Raw genomic sequence first — 7,048 nt, forward strand, 5'->3', positions numbered from 1 at the left:
TAAGGAGAACCAGTGTCCTCCCTTTCTGACGGGGTCCTTCTCATACCCCACCAATGAAAAATTATCTGAAGGGATGGTCACGTAACTATAGGTCTGGAATCTGGGGGTTTTGCACCTTTGAGAAGATAGGCGCCAGTGAGAAAACAGCATGCCATTTGGGCAATTTGGTCAGTCTCATGGACCACTGTGATTTTATTTTTTGTTTGCAAGGTGGACGTAACAAGCCATCTTATCAAGGAGACCCCACGTGGGCCCTATCATTCCTGCGTTTTTGATTTAGGATAAGGGCTGAAGGTCAATCTTCTGTAACTGCTTCCTGCGGGACAGGGGTGTCATGGGGGTGAGATAAGAAAAGGCTGAAATGTGGGTCAAGGGGATTTGTGTGGGGTCAAAGTTTTTGATAATCTGAGTGAATTAGAAGTGCTCATGGGTAGTTCAGTTGGTGAAGGCTTGTAAGCGGTCCTGAAGAAATTTTGAAAAAAGATGCATTAAACATGGGCTGAAAGTTAGAAATGGGGAGTGCCGATCCTCTCGGTGAGGAGATGGATAAGCAAATCTAACAATTACTGGCCAGGATCAGGTTTGAGGTATTGAGTAAACAATGAGTCAGATTTAGAGTTCTGAATAGGTAGGCTAGTTTTGGGGCAGGGTATTAATGTGAAGTTTGGACTGTAAAAGAAGAGAGTAAGAGTAAAATCATGAGGTGATGTCTCATGTCTAAGGGGAGAAAATGATAAAAATAAGAATCCAGGTGTAGAAATAAATTTGAGTTGGTGTGAACTCTATGAAATCTCCCTAAAGCCGAAGATCAGTTATAAAGTCAAGGAGTAAGGGGAGATCACTAACAATGGTGTTTCCAGGAAAAGTAAGGGCTTGTGTTACTATGTGAAGGAAAGTAGATAATGAATTCATCTAGGCTGATCACAGTAAGAGGTGGGCCACGCCCCAGAAAAACAAGAACTATGGAGAAGTAGGTAAAACAGAGGGAAAGTTTTTGAATTATAGTCCACTCAGGGGGAGGCACAGAGTAAACTCCTATTGTGAATAGGGTAAGTAGGGGAAACCCCAGTTGTGTTTGGCTGTTCTGATTCTTGTGGAATTTGATCCAGCCGAAGACTGGTGGATCCCAGAACAGAGCTGGTGTAGTGAGGAGTGTCTGAGTGGGGAATGTTTCTTGGCAGAGATGGAGAATCTCCTGGGGCCTGCTTTAATCTAGAGATATGAAACCAAGAGGAATGACCTGCCAGTTTAGCAGCTGTTGGTGTGGTTAGAATGACCTCAAGTGGGCCAGTCCATCAAGGCTGGAGATCCTTATGGTGTAAGGTTTCAAGCCGAGCTCTATCCCCAGGTATGAGGGTTAAGTCAGCTGAATTCGTTTGATGAGGCTTTGGGAGATAATGGTCTGCATGTTTTCTCATGAAGTGTCTTAAGGTTAAGGGTGGGAAGATAATCTTCCAGCAAGGGGCTGGCAGTAGGGAACTGACCTAAGAGAAAAGGGCGTCCATATGTTGTAGCCAAGTAACGATAATGCCGGTAGGGTTTCATCTCAGTAAAGTCCACCTCTAAATGCTCAAAGGGCAGAGTGCCCTTTAACTGTATTCCTAGAGACCTTTATTTATGTTGGGGGCAGCGTTGACCTGTGAGCAAGCAGAACAATTCTGGGATTCCAATCTATATAGGGAAGAAAGCCATGAAATTAAGAAATTTTCTGAATCAATTTTTCCATTTTGTCGTGCCTCAAATGGGTTGTCTGGTGAATTTGAGACACTAGCGAGGGGGCCAGACTCTTGGAAACCAGCAACCTGCCCTCCAGCAGTTCCCACCAACCTTTTTCATTTTTGGTGGCCCTCTCAGTTTTAGCCAATTGATCTTGGGCTGGGATATACTGTGGGAGAGTAGAAGTTAACTCAGGCACTTTGCAGAGTACAAAGGTTCTAATAAACCCACCACCACCAGCCCCAAGTTCGTTAGCTGCTGCCTGTGCGATTTTATCTGCCAGTTGGTTTTCTCCCACCTGTGGGGTATCCTCATTTTGGTGACCCCGGCAGTGCATCACTGCCTCTTTTTCAGGTTCCCATACAGCATCTAGTAGGGTCAAGATCTCCTTCTTGTTTTTAATGTCCTTTCTGTTAGCTGTCAAGAGATTTCTCTCCTTGTAGGGCCCCATGCACGTGCAACGTACTGAGAGCATGCCTAGCTAGAGTCAGTGTAAATGTGGGTCTTCTTACCTTTTGACAGCTGGAGAGCCTGAATTAGAGCATATAATTTGGCGCGCTAAGCAGACCAGTGGGATGGCAGGGAACCAGCTTCAACGACGGTTTCCTCTGTGACTACCGCATGTCCCGATAGCCATTGTCCTTATTTCACCAGGCTGGTGCCATTGGTGTATAGGACCCAGTCTGGGTCCGGGATTGGCTGTTCCCTTAGCTCAGGCCTGCTAGCATAAACTTCTTCCAAGGTCTCTTTACAATTATGTGAATGTCCACCTTTTCCCACAGAAAGGAGTGTAGCTGGGTTTAAGGCCTGGCAAGGCTTAATAGTGACATGGGGGTTCTCACATAAAAGCTCCTGGTATTGTGTAATCTGAGATGTTGACAGCCACTTGCTGGGGTCCCCTTGGAGGAAAGCGTTGACCTCAAGGGAGACTTTTAAGGTTAAGTCTCAGCCCGAAGTCAGCTTGGGTGCCTCCTGAACCAGTAAGGCAACTGTAGCAATTGCCCATAAACATCTAGGCCATCCAGTGGCAACACTGTCCAGTCGTTTGGAGAGATAGGCCACCAGTCTGTCCCATGTTCCCATAGTCTGGGTTAATACTCCCATAGCCACTTTATCCTTTTCAGTTACAGAAAGAGTAAATGGCTGAGTAAGGTCTGGCAGGTCCAAAGTGGGTGCCAATGTAAGTGCCAACGTTAGTTCTTCACAGGACTGCTTCTGTCTTTCAGTCCAATTTAATGAATCCCCTTCTGGCCCTGTTAGGAGTTCATATAAAGGCTGGGCCATCTAAGAATATCCTGGGATCCAAATCCTACAAAACTCAGTGGCTCCCCAAAACTCTTGGACCTGTCATCGAGTTTTAGGTTGTGGGATTCTAAAAATGACTTCTTTCCTGGACTAACAGGCTCATGTCCTCTCTCAGACAAACTCCATATATCTTACCTCCTTGCAGACCTGCACCTTTTTCTTTGAAACCCAGTAGCCCGCTTCCATCAGCAGTTCTAGCAAAGCCTCGGTCCCTTTCCAGCAGTCTTCTTTGTTCTCAGCAGCCAAGAGCAAGTGTGTTCTCATCCACATATTGTAACAGCCAGCACCTAAACCTCTCCAGCTGGAACAAGTCCAGGTCGGAAGCCAAGGCTTCTCAGAAGATGGTTGGGGAGTTTTTAAATCCTTGTGGGAGGCGAGTGCAAGTGAGTTGTTGTTTGGTGCCCCCTGCTGGATCTTCCCACTCAAAGGCAAAAATGGGTTGGGATATCTAGGCAAGGTGGATGCAAAAGAAAGCATCTTTGGATCTAAGCAAGTCTAGATCTTAGCTCTCAGTGGGAGGAGGCTGAGCAAGGCATAGGGGTTAGGAACAGTGGGGTGTAGAGTTATGGTTGCTTGTTTGACCAGTCTGAGGTCCTGTACAGGTCTATAGTCTTGTCCCCCTTCTTTCTTAACGGGCAGAATTGGTGTGTTCCAGGCCGCCTGGCATTCAATTAGGATGCTCGCCTGTCGTAGCCTGTTTATATGTGGCAAAATGCCAACTTGGGCCTCCAGTGGTAGTGGGTATTGACATTTCCTGACTGGTGTGGCACCAGGTTTGAATTCTGTTACCACCAGAGCATGATGTTTGGCGAGCCAGGTGGGGTGGGGGGTTGTCTTCTGCCCAAACCCCAGGGAATTGCTGGTTTAGCTCTCTCTCTTGGGCTCCAAAATCACTGCAGATGGTGACTGCAGCCATGAAATTAAAAGACACTTACTTCTTGGAAGGAAAGTTATGACCAACCTAGAGAGCATATTCAAAAGCAGAGACATTACTTTGCCAACAAAGGTCCGTCAGGTCAAGTCTATGGTTTTTCCAGTGGTCATGTATGGATGTGAGAGTTGGACTGGGAAGAAAATTGAGCACCGAAGAACTGATGCTTTTGAACTGTGGTGTTGGAGAAGACTCCTGAGAGTCCCTTGGACTGCAAGGAGATCCAACCAGTCCATTCTAAAGGAGATCAGTCCTGGGTGTTCATTGGAAGGACTGATGCTAAAGCTGAAACTCCAATACTTTGGCCACCTCATGCGAAGAGTTGACTCATTGGAAAAGACCCTGATGCTGGGAGGGATTGGGGGCAGGAGGAGAAGGGGACGACAGAGAATGAGATTGGCACATACAATTTAATGAGTTTGGGTAAACTCTGGGAGTTGGTGATGGACAGGGAGGCCTGGGGTGCTGCGATTCATGGGGTCGCAAAAAGTCGGACACGACTGAGTGACAGAACTGAAATGAACTGAATTTGATTGCTTAATCCCTCTGGCTTACCTCCCAGAGGATCATGTAATCTCCATTCATCTTGAGGGGTCACTGAGAGGGACAGTAAATAGGTGCTTGAACCCACTCAAAGAGTGGGTCTTTCGTCGGGGGGAAAAGGTCACTTGTGCCCCCATTTAGATAGCAAGTCTCTTCCCAACAAAGGTACTGGGCATTCAGGGATGTATAGAAATTCATGAGTCACTTGGTGTCCCCACATCTGACATTTTCGGGGTATGCAGAACAGCCTAATGAGCTCTTCCCCAGTTTCTCCTGCTATAACAGTGGCCTTTGTTGAGAAGGGTGCCACCGTTCAGTCACCACTGACATTTCTGCTCCAGTGTCCACAATAAAGTCAATAATTTGGTCCCCCACTTCTAATTTTACCATGAGCTCTTGGGGACCTTGTGTCTTTGAGCCCCAGCACCCCTATTCAGTCTCTAGTCTGGCCAGCCCTATAACAGCCGATGCTAAATCCTTTCCCCTGCTATTTTGGGGACATTCATTTTTCCAGTGGCCGAAGCCCCAGCATCGGGCACATTGATTTGGTTGTAGGGCAGCCCTGGGCCTTCTTGTAGAGGGCCTGCCATGAGGCTGGTTCTGGTTCAGAGAGGGCTGGAGTGGTTTAGAGAGGGATCCTCCCAGGGCTGCGGCCAGTACTGTGACCTTCTGGTCTGCCCTCTTATTATCTTCTCTCTGCCTTTTTTCAACTTCCCTTTTTGTCTCCATGTCTCTATTCCTGAATGCCTTATCAGCGATCTCAATTATTCGCAAGCCAGTCATGGCCAATACCCTGTCTACATTTTGAAGCTTGCGTCTGGAGCAGGCTTGAGACACAAAGGGTGCATTTATCACCATCTGAGATGCAGCGGCCTCTGGATCCACTGGCCTCACACAGTCTTTCATAGAACTCAGAGGGTGAGTCGATCTCCCTTTGAATCCCTCGGAGGGTTTTGTCATATTTATAGGTTTTCAGGCCCCGTTATCGGAGCCTTGTAAAATAGCCACCCAAAATCTCTCCAAGTGGCCGCTTCCTCCCTCTGTCCCAATTGGGCCTCTCATCAGGGGTGGCTAGTTCTGCCCACCACTGTGGGTTTACGGAACCCGCAGGTGTCATTTCTCCTAGCCATTTTCTAGCCGCAGTTAGGATCCTGTCTTTCTTCAGTGTTGCAAAGGGAGACTGGTATTTGGATTATGTCATCCCACGTAGGGCGGCGGGTTTGAAAAATAGTCTCCATTAGTCTAATCATGGCTTGTGGTTCCCCTGAGTATGGTGGAGTATGTCTTTGCCAATTTAATATATCCATAGAGAAGAACGGCGGGTAACAATAGGCTTCAGGAGGCTGGTGGTAGTGGCTGTCTGCCCCCTGAACTGGAGGCTGCTGTAACTCTCTGAGGGGCGTTTGTAGCAGGGCCCTTTCCTCTGGCTCCTCTAGAGAAGCACAGCCACTGATTCTGGTGTCTCCTTGCCCCTTCCCGTCAGTACTTACCAGGACAGGCAGGTGCAGCTTGGGCGGTTTGGCTGGAGCCGGATCCTGGAAGTGTTGGCCAGAGGCTTCTGCCGCTGGGATCTGAGCCTGTCGCGGTGGCAGCTCCACGACCTCTGGGGGAGCTGGCAGGGGAGTGGCTGCCGAAGCCTGAGCAGGCTCAGGATCGGGCATCAAAGCAGCCTCCGGTCCCGGTGGAGCATTAGGCATCCGGCGCGCCACCTAGTACAGGGGAGGAGGCAGTTCATCCCCGACCAGCTCCTGCAGGATCTCTTTTTTATCATCAGTCAATTTTTGTGCCATTAATATTTTTCCTTTTCCTTTCTAAATATAGAATCTCACCCGCGGAGGAGGGTCTTGAGCCAACCCTAGCCATGAGTCAATATATGGGAATTGATCCAGGTGTCCCTGCTCTCTTGTGACTATTGCATGAAAGTGAAGTCACTCAGTCGTGTCCAACTCTTTGTGACCCCGTGGACTGTAGCCTACCAAGCTCCTCTGTCCATGGGATTCTCCAGGCAAGAATACTGGAGTGGGTTGCCATTTCCTTCTCCAGGGGATCTTCCCGACCCAAGGATCAAACCCGGGTTTCCCGCATTGGAGGCAGATGCTTTACCCTCTGAGCTACCAAGGAAGCCCAAACAAAAAATTGTCCTCGGAAAGAGGACGTATCAGATATTAAACTGATAAGAACAGATACTACACTTGATCTTAGCCAAAAGGCTGAGAAGCGATAGACTTCTTGCATAGACTGCTTTTACTATAGTTAAGTCCATGGTGCCCTCTGGTGGCCATCCAACTCTCACAGAGGGCAATTCCACCTCACAGAGTGTGCAGAGTTGGTTAGGCATCACCCTCACCCCGTAATCTCCTGCAAATCCTTTCTTAAAATTCTTGATCATGCTGCTGCTGCTGCTAAGTCGCTTCAGTCATGTCCAACTCTGTGCAACCCCATAGACGGCAGCCCACCAGGCTCCCCCGTCCAATGCATGAAAGTGAAAAGTGAAAGCCTCTGGCCAACAATCCCAGGATCCGGCTCCAGCAGAACCGCCCAAGCTATACCTGC

The 7,048-nt window shown here is 48.3% G+C and overlaps 1 pseudogene; it reads right to left on the bottom strand.

The window, feature by feature from the left end:
* Positions 1-6,612: 6,612 nt before the first annotated feature.
* LOC128058565 (uncharacterized) lies at positions 6,613-6,717 on the bottom strand (annotated as a pseudogene).
* Positions 6,718-7,048: the final 331 nt, after the last annotated feature.

This window comes from Budorcas taxicolor, chromosome 1 (assembly GCF_023091745.1).
Source record: "Budorcas taxicolor isolate Tak-1 chromosome 1, Takin1.1, whole genome shotgun sequence".
In the NCBI taxonomy this organism is placed as follows: Eukaryota; Metazoa; Chordata; class Mammalia; order Artiodactyla; family Bovidae; genus Budorcas; species Budorcas taxicolor.